This window comes from Corvus cornix, chromosome 4, assembly GCF_000738735.6.
Source record: "Corvus cornix cornix isolate S_Up_H32 chromosome 4, ASM73873v5, whole genome shotgun sequence".
NCBI classification, from domain to species: domain Eukaryota; kingdom Metazoa; phylum Chordata; class Aves; order Passeriformes; family Corvidae; genus Corvus; species Corvus cornix.
The window spans coordinates 45,015,491-45,024,378 of NC_046334.1; the positions used below are offsets into that span (position 1 = coordinate 45,015,491).

General features: G+C 41.5%; 1 protein-coding gene across 1 annotated transcript in view; it reads right to left on the bottom strand.

Moving 5' to 3' along the window:
* The window catches only part of TRMT9B (tRNA methyltransferase 9B (putative)), a 118,416-nt gene extending 109,617 nt beyond the window's left edge, over window positions 1–8,799 (bottom strand). Inside the window, exon 1 of the mRNA XM_039550738.1 lies at window positions 8,671–8,799. The gene's annotated coding sequence lies outside the window, so the exon portion shown is untranslated. The remainder of the gene's footprint in view (window positions 1–8,670) is intronic.
* Between the last annotated feature and the right edge of the window lie 89 nt (window positions 8,800–8,888).

Below are 8,888 nucleotides of genomic sequence, written 5' to 3' on the forward strand. Positions count from 1 at the left end.
GACTGTAAATGGCTTAATGTGAAATAAGTGCCCAAACTGCTCTAGCTGCTGCACACTGAATGTGCACAAAAGTAAAATCCAAGACACTCTAAAGATACAAATTAGAATCAAGGAAGAACCTTGTGATTTTAGGCACTCCTGGTTACGCAGCAGCTGTGTGAGCCGTGATTGCATTTCTGTGACTTAGGCACATGATATCTCCATAAACCCTGCTTTAGGTATTTAAGTCCCTTATTGGATCAAGCCAATAAACTCTCTGTCTTTACCTCCCTAAGTATTTTAGATTCTATTATGTTTTGCCTCTATTTTTATTTTTAATGAGATCTTTATCTTTCTAACATGTAGTTAACTATTTATCCCATGTGTGGTAGTTTTTTCTCATACTAGTGCATACATAATTACTAAGTGTAATTTAATAACTTACTATGGGCCTTTTTTTTTTCAAAAGTACTGAGAACCCAAATTTTTTCAAAGGGAATTAAGATCCCTTGGAAAATCCACACTGCAGCATTGTACAGAAATGCTAGAGACAGTGGTAGCAGTCTAGCTTTGCTCAGCTCAAATTAACTTTTGAGACTAAGCTGCAAATGCACCTTTGTGGTCACTCATAACTACAAATTGAACAATTGAAAAAAATTGAAAAATTGAAGTTAGCCAACTTCTGCCTAACACTGCGTTGCACAAACAAGGGTTAGTGTTTGTTTAACCGCAGTGATGCTGAGCATTTTTCCATTTAAAAATCTCTTTGCTGGAACAATCTCACTAAAGCCTCAAAAGTCTACTAAGCAACACAGAACAAACTGAAACAAAACAAAACCAAGTTGGTTTTGAGCATTATTTCTTAGCCAGGGCTGAAGTGACTCAAACATCAAGCATCAATTTTAATGACTTTTAACTACCTTAGGACAAAATAAATGCCATAAAGCTGAGGCAAAATATTTTCATTCATGGATGAAAAAGTAAAAAAGTTTTTATAACCAGATATGCTTTCAGAAGTTGGAAATGACTGTGGATTCTCAAGAAAAACTTGATTTTCACGAATATGTATATATCATTATTAATTTTGCATATCATGTTTTATGTGAGGAGGGCTGGAAGCCAGAACTGCAAGGTCCTGGTTGCTGATTCAATAGGAATTTGGAAGTTTTTTAACTGCAGCTACAGACACATGGCAGGAGGCTATTGCTATGGAGCCAGGAGCTGACCTTTGACAAGAAATGGATTTCCCAAAATCAGTTTCTTGTTCCACAACAGGGGTTTTACCAGATTAGAGGCATGTGGGGACTAGTCCCACGGTCCAGAGCTATTCTGGAAATACACAGAAATCACCAGTGCTATGTTCTTGGATATTTGGAAAAGGCTTCTGATGAAAACTTATCCATGATTTGTCAAATTATCTGAACAAATACTCTTCTACAAAGCATTGCCTTCCTGATTGATGGGTAACTCTTTATTTTTTTTTAATTTGAGAAAATGTTTCACCGGAAAATTTCAACTAACTGTAATAGAAACTGCATATTCATTTCACATATGCTACCTTGGTCACCAACTGGCATGGTGAATAAGTAACAATTTATAAGGTGAAGCAATCTGAAGCCATTCCCCAACAGTTGACACATAGAAGGCATGACTATGCATGAGCCGTTTGCAGGTTGTTACATTGCACATTTTCCTTCTCAAAAAAATTACAAAAATTATTAGAGAGATGTCAAATGTCTCAGAGCATTTGGCATGGCCATTTTTGCAGGGATGTTTATATTGGGATTTTGCCAGTTTCTTGTGTATAGATTTTTAAAAGCCATAAAATGGTATTGAAGAAAAATTTTATCAGTAGTAATAAGGTGATTTCCCATGAGAGGATTCAACTTAAGCTCAACTGGTCTTTTCCCATTTAGAGCCATCACCAAAGGTGCAGCAAGGCCTGTTCCATCCTTCACTGGATCTACTTGAAGTGCAACGTGCCCAATTCAGCTAAAGCAGTGAGAATGGCAGGACAGAGATTTAGAGTGAAAAGCAAAAGGTAATGGTCTAAATAGTCACAGTCTCTGGGAAGTACCCAGCGCCAGGCAGGGCAACAGCCATGAGTACTTCCTCTCTGGAGTGCTACCACAGAAAGCTCAAGGTGACTAAACTTGGATTTTGCTGCTTTCTCTCCCCACCCCATTTTTGCCACCACAGAAGTAGTGGCTAACATGCCTCTCTCTATGGCTACAAGAGGTGGGTATGGGCATTTGGCTGCACTGACAGCAGCTACCTTCTCTGTCAGTCCTGCTGGTGTGTTGGGTATCCTAACCTGGGCACAGGGCTAGGTAGATGCCTTATTCCTGCTGTCTTTCAACAAAAGAGGTTCCTTCTCCTTCCCCCACTCTTCTCTAAAGTCTCCTTCCCTAAGTGAGTTTGTACTTTTTCTGAGGGCCTGGGGGACATTTTGACTGTGGTCCTCATGACTATGCAACAGTTCCTTCATCGCCTTGCTGAGATGAGACACCTGAACCATTCACTGTGTAACAACAACTGAGCCTAAGGGGTGAACTCGATAATTGAAAAGTTTAGGTAGCGGTTTGTGAATTATTCTTCTATTTACCAGCTTGTTTCCTACTGATTAACTGTCTTCTGTGCTTCAGACTGAATCCAGTCCCTTGCTGTAACAGCCTAGCATGTCAGGTAATCCCTGTCCTGGCATTAACAAGCACTGTTTGACAGTGTGTAAATCTTCCCACTGGTTCTCAGAAACCATCCCATAATCTCACTTCATATTCTCAGTATTCTCCTAAATCTAAATTTATTTTAGTCATTTACTTCATCTTTTTTCTTATGTGTCACTTGTTATCTGTCCTCATAGATCACTTACATAGGGCAATCATGTCCCCTCTCCATCCTCATTTTTGTAAGGCAGTGGAGGAGCAAGCATTTCTCCAATTCTTGTTGTATGGTAAATCTGTTCCAAATTATCCTTTTCTCCCTTCAGTTACAGTTTTGCTTCCTCTTTTTTTGCAAATAACCTCACCAGAACTGTGTGTTGTGTGTTTACTGACTGTTCACCAGTCACGTACAGCACAATGAATAATTCCTTATCTCAACAGTAAAAAAAAAAAAAAAAAAATCTATGTTTATATCAGGTTTTTAGAGCTTCCTGTTCTCTCTCATCTTCTTTCATTTCCCATTAATAAACTCTCAGGATCTAGCAATAATTTTTCTCAATAGATGTACATGGTTTGACACTTGCATGACTACAATTTTTCCATTTCTACTATCCCAGTAGTCACGCAGGTCGGTTTCTTTGTGTCTGACATTTTTCTCCTCAGTTTATAGACAGCACTTTCTTACTTGCTGCCAAACCAAAAGATCGATTTCCTGATTTTTTGTGCCAGGGTCACTGATGAAAATATCAAGTAAAATTAGTACCAAAGCTGATCCTCAAAAAATGCATATGAAGTGTGTTTCCAGACAGGAAGCTCTTCCTATCTCATGATCCATTTCCATAGGCCTTTTAACAGGATCTTTAGAACCTGACAACATTTTAGCAATTCCATTTTACTCTGTAAAAATTCTCCATGTGGCTCATTATATAATCTGCTTTATTCAAGTCCAAAGAGACAAGAGCCTGAGCACTGCCTGTCTGCAGAATGTAATTTCCATTACAAGAACAAAAGCAGACTGAGTTAGGTTGGCTTTAGTCTATCTTAGGTAAATTCAAGGGTTATGGTATTCATGTTAGCTTCATGCCTCTTATTAGTTTTTCACTTGAAAATGTGTTCTACGTACCTAACCTACTATTGAGGTCAGCTTAATTGCCTATACTTGGTGAATTCCTTTTTCTTCCTTCTCGTAAGCAATACTGTGCTTGCTGATCTATAGCCAGTGTCCCAGATTTTTGAACATCTGATGGCCATGGCTGTCAGTTCTGCCACATTTGGAAACTTAGTCAGCTCAGCCTCCCCTAGCTGAGATTTTTCTATATCTTAAAATGAAATCTGTTCTAAACTTTCATTCCCTTTATACATTCCACCTTTAACCCCAGAGGTCATACCTTTGTCATCCATATTTTTAAGACAAGTGCGGCTATCATCATCATCATCAAAGTGAGAGAATCTCATTCAGACAAATCTCAAGTGTCATTGAATCTACTGAAAACAAGTAGTTTCTGGTTGGAGAAAAAAACCCATCAGTCCGTAACATCGGTATGTTAAGACTGAAAACAGTTGGTTTTGGAGATGACCAGAGACTTCCCAGCACCACAGGCAAACTAGCATTCTAGCAGGTAAAAAAGGTAACTGGGAAGGAGGAATGGGGGACCAGCATCTCCTGGGTTCTGGGCATCATTACCCCAAGTCCAAAATCACCCAGTAGGAGCGAGCTCCTCAGGGCTCTCTTGACAAAGTGGGCAGACACCTCCAAAACTGTAATTGAACCAAAGATGAGGACATAGAACCAGAGAATCATTTAAGTTGGAAAAGACTTTTGAGATCAAGTCCAACTGTTAACCCAGCACTGCCAAGGCCACGACTAAACCACGTCCCTAACTGGTACATTTACATGTCTTTTAGATCCCTCCAGGGATGGTGACTCCACCACTGCCCAGGGAAGCCTGTTCCAATGCTTAACCACCCTTTCAGTGAAGAACGTTTTCCTTATAGCCAATTCATACCTCCTCTCGGGCACCTTGAGGCCACTTTCTCATGCTATTGCTTGTTTCTTGGAGAAGAGACCAACCCCTCCCCCCAGAGCACTGATCAAGACACAAAACCAAACTTGTCCCAGTACTGAGCCCTGGGGAACCCCATTAGGGACTGGCTGCCAAGTGGATGTCACTCCATTCACCACCACTCTCTGGGCCCGGCCATGCAGACGGTTTTTCACCCAAGGAACAGTGCACCTGTCCAAGCCATGAGCAGCAGTTTCACCAGAACAATGCTGTGGGAAACAGTGTCAAAGGCTTTACTAAAGACTAGGCAGACCAGATCCACAGTCTTTCCCTTATCCACTGGCAATTGCCACATTGTTATGCCATGAAGCAGAATTCAGATTTCATGTTGAACTGAAGGGAAATCCCAACGAGCACTTGACTGTTAATTAGTGATTTATTTAGACAGCTGAAAACTGGTTTTGCGCTGCAGAAGTCATTGCATTAAATACATTTCATAAAAATGCTAAAATTCTTGCCTTTGCCAAAAGAAAAAATCTTAAATAAATCTTGCTTATTTAAAATTATTTTTGTTTTGGAAAGACTAGTCTTTGGGATGAACTCTAGTACCTTCAGCTGCTCCTCATAGGACTTACGTTCCAGGCCCTTCACCAGCTCTGCTGTCCTTCTCTGGACTTGCTCCAACACCTCAATGTCCTTCTTGTACTGAGGGGCCCAGAACTGGACATAGGACTTGAGGTGTGGCCTTACCAGTGCCAAGTACAGGGGGAAAGTCCCTGCCCTGGTCCTGCTGGCCACACTATTGCTGACAGTCTAGCCCTGTTCAGCTCATCTTAACTAACTTTTGAGACCAAGCTGCAAATGCAGCTTTGTGACCACTCGTAACTAAAAAAAAATTACTCAAAACCAACTTCTGCCCACCACTGCATTGCACAAACAAGGATTAGTGTCTGTTTTACTGCAGTGATGCTGAGTACTTTTCCATTTAAAAAGATCTCTGCCAGAACTATCTCACCAAAGCCCCAAAAGTCTACTAAACAACAAAGAATAACTAAAACAAAAGAAACCCAAGTTGGTTCTGAGCATTACTTCTTATCCAGGGTTGAAGGAACTCAAATATAATCATCTAAGATTCAAAAACCATTCCAGAATTTTAAATATGGCTTGATATTTCCTTTTTTGGTTGGTTTTTTTTTTTCCTCTAGAAGAAAAGATATTTAAGAGTTTCTTGGTAGAATGAATAGTTTTCAGGAATATTATGCTTTTCTTTTTTTAAGTATGACTCTTATTTGCCTAATCTAATCTTTCTCCAATTCATTTTATTTTGCCTTTGCTAAACATATCTTTGCAAAAAGTTACAATAGCTGGGTAACTGGCATATCCTTCAAAGAAAAAGAGGATATACAGCCAGAAAGCCATTACTTCTCTTAGAATACAACTACGTCCTTTGAGTTGACTACTTTTTCTTGGGATAGATGCCAAGGACCTGTAAAAATGGGGCTTGGCTCCAGATTTCCAGTATGTAGGTATTAATTTTTAGGTCCACTGCCTGTTCCCTTAGCCTGAGTTGGTCTTGCTTTACTTTGTTTATACTGCTGTTGATTTCTGAAGACCTTAAATCAGAATCATTGTGCTTAATTTACCTACAGTGGGGTCAAATACAACTGAAACCACTGTTTATTGTCATCTCATGTCCAATTGGGTTACACATTATACAAGGAATTGCTTGGAAAAACATCCAATCAATACCTTAAAAAGCATAAGAAAGGAATTACTTCTAGCTCACTGTACTGAAGGCACAGTGCTTTGCAGGTACCTTTCTGAATGAGAACAACCAACTTCCATTAACCAGCAGTGCAATATTGCTCTACAGCAGAAAAGGAAACGACAGTCCCTGAAGTCTTTCCTAGAATGGCCCACATGAACTGTGCAATGGCAAAGCTTTGTTATTTTAAAATATCATTTATCTGACCCTACAAGCGGGAGAAAAAAAAAATTTTTTTGAGCGTGCTATTTTAATAGAGTGGTGGTGGAGCTGTGTGTTATCTAATCTTGAAAATGTCTTTTTTTCCTCTCTTACATAACTATCACATCCTGATGGTAACAGAGTGGAAAACTTGAAAATTCAGGGTATTTTTCTTGTTTAGTTAAATACGCCAGAGGTGAAATAATACACCAAAACCAAAGCTCAAAGAATCAACAGTAGTTCAAAGATACAAGAATGTCAACATTGGGTAATACCAAGGTCCAACTAGGCTCAGGACTATTTCCAAGAAGGATAAAAAATAATGTCTAGAGAATAAGGACGAGGTGAATATATAGTCTAGATTTATTGCAAATAATCGCCCAGATTACAGACATTTCTACAACTGGTGGGAGCAATATAAAATGTCAGGCTCCCTACCCCTCTATTCATCCATCCTACTCCAAATCCCTTCTTTCACTGTTTCAGTTTTGAAGAGAAAGATGATGGGAAAAACCTCAACTCTTCTGCTCCAAGACCCTAAGGCTGGCAAAGCCATGAGTATTTTGTTCCTTTACACTGGAAATTATGAAAAATGGCTGATTGCATTGATTGCACTCATGACTGCTTGAATCATTAGTATAAACATTAATGTATGAACTTTTATAGGAATCACTGGAAGTGGGAATAGTGGAAACAAGTTTTCATATCTACTGTTTCAAATTGTTCCATCGGAGGACAGCCTTACTATCCTAATTCCAATCCCACAAGCCCCTGGGCTTTGTCGTGTTTTATTTTATTTCTGTATTTCCATGAGTATTCTAATCTGAAGTGCAAAATAAACTACTGCTCTCTTTAACAGTACTTCTTTCAAAGTTTTACTTGTGTCCAAATTGGCTAAGTCCAATACTTTGTGAGGGGTCAGCTCATGCTTGACACGACCACACCAGAATCCTTAATCCATTAAAACCATTCATAATAAACCAAAGCAATTTACAACATCCCACGATGAATCAAGCTCACACTACAGACTTTACTTTGATCCTTAGACTGTCATTTCTTAGCTCACTCAATTTTTAATTAATTACTGTAACAGACTATCTTTCCTATCCATGTTTAAAATATACCCATGGTCCCGTCACACTTCAATTACCATAACATCGTTTTTCTTTGACTTTAGGAACTTGAAAGACACTGTGGAGGCAAAGGATGCAGCTTAGAGTTGTTGATTTCACAGAAAACACCTGGACATAAATCCAGATGTAGCTGGTTCTTTCCAGTCATGCCATCCGTGCCCATAGCTCTCTTAACAACCTTTAGCATCACACTCCAGGCTGCCATACACGGAATACGGCTGAGGATAAATATAGCTTTGTTCCTTTCGTAAGGCCATTTATTAATTTTCCTGATGTGCAAGCTTTGCTTGGAAGGTTTTAAAGGTACTGCTACATTTATCTGAAACGTCTAGATTTACGACAGCCTTCTAACATAAGGAAAAAAAAAAAGGCATTGTAACAATGACAAATACATAGCACTTATGCAATAGGCTTCAAGCTTTCATTAGAGGCTGGCATACAGCTGGAAAGCCTAAGCATGTCTCCACTGTGACTACTTTAGGCAAAACAGATCAGGTGCTTGCCCGCAGAGCTCGCCTGTGTTCAGAGCGGCGGGGAGCGCGGCTCGCTGCCCGCTGGGCTGTGACGGCACGGCGGGCGCGCAGCGAGCGCGTCCGACCCGTCCTGCGAGGGCTGGGAGCACTCGGGAAGAGAAGGGGGGAAACAAACCCTAAGGACAAAGAGCTTTTCCTTAACCTTGTAACTTTTATCTTATCGTGTCCTCCATTAAAAGATTAATACAGAAGGAAAAGGGGCCAGCCGAAGCGGCCCAAGACAAGTGCGGGTAGCAGCCGCAAGGGAAGGCGGCAGGCACCCGTCGAGTGATGCCTGCGGGACCACGGCAGCTACAGATCCCCGTTCCCCGCTGGAGAACCCTCTCCCCGCGCCGGCGGCTCCATCCCTCTATCTCTGCCTCCCCACCAGCCCTGCTAACGCCCGACCCTCACCACGGCAGCCGCTCCCAGGAGTCAACCCGGAGCCCGTAGGGCTGTCCCTCTTCCCCGACCAGCCACCCTCGGCCCGGCCGGGGCGCTTCCCCGTCCCCAGCGCCGGGCAGGCTGCGGGGGGTTCCGGGGGACCGACGCCCCTCTGGCCGGGCGTTCCCGCACGGGCCCGCCCCGTCCCGCCCCATGCCCCCCACGTGACGCCGCGCCGTTGGCGGCGC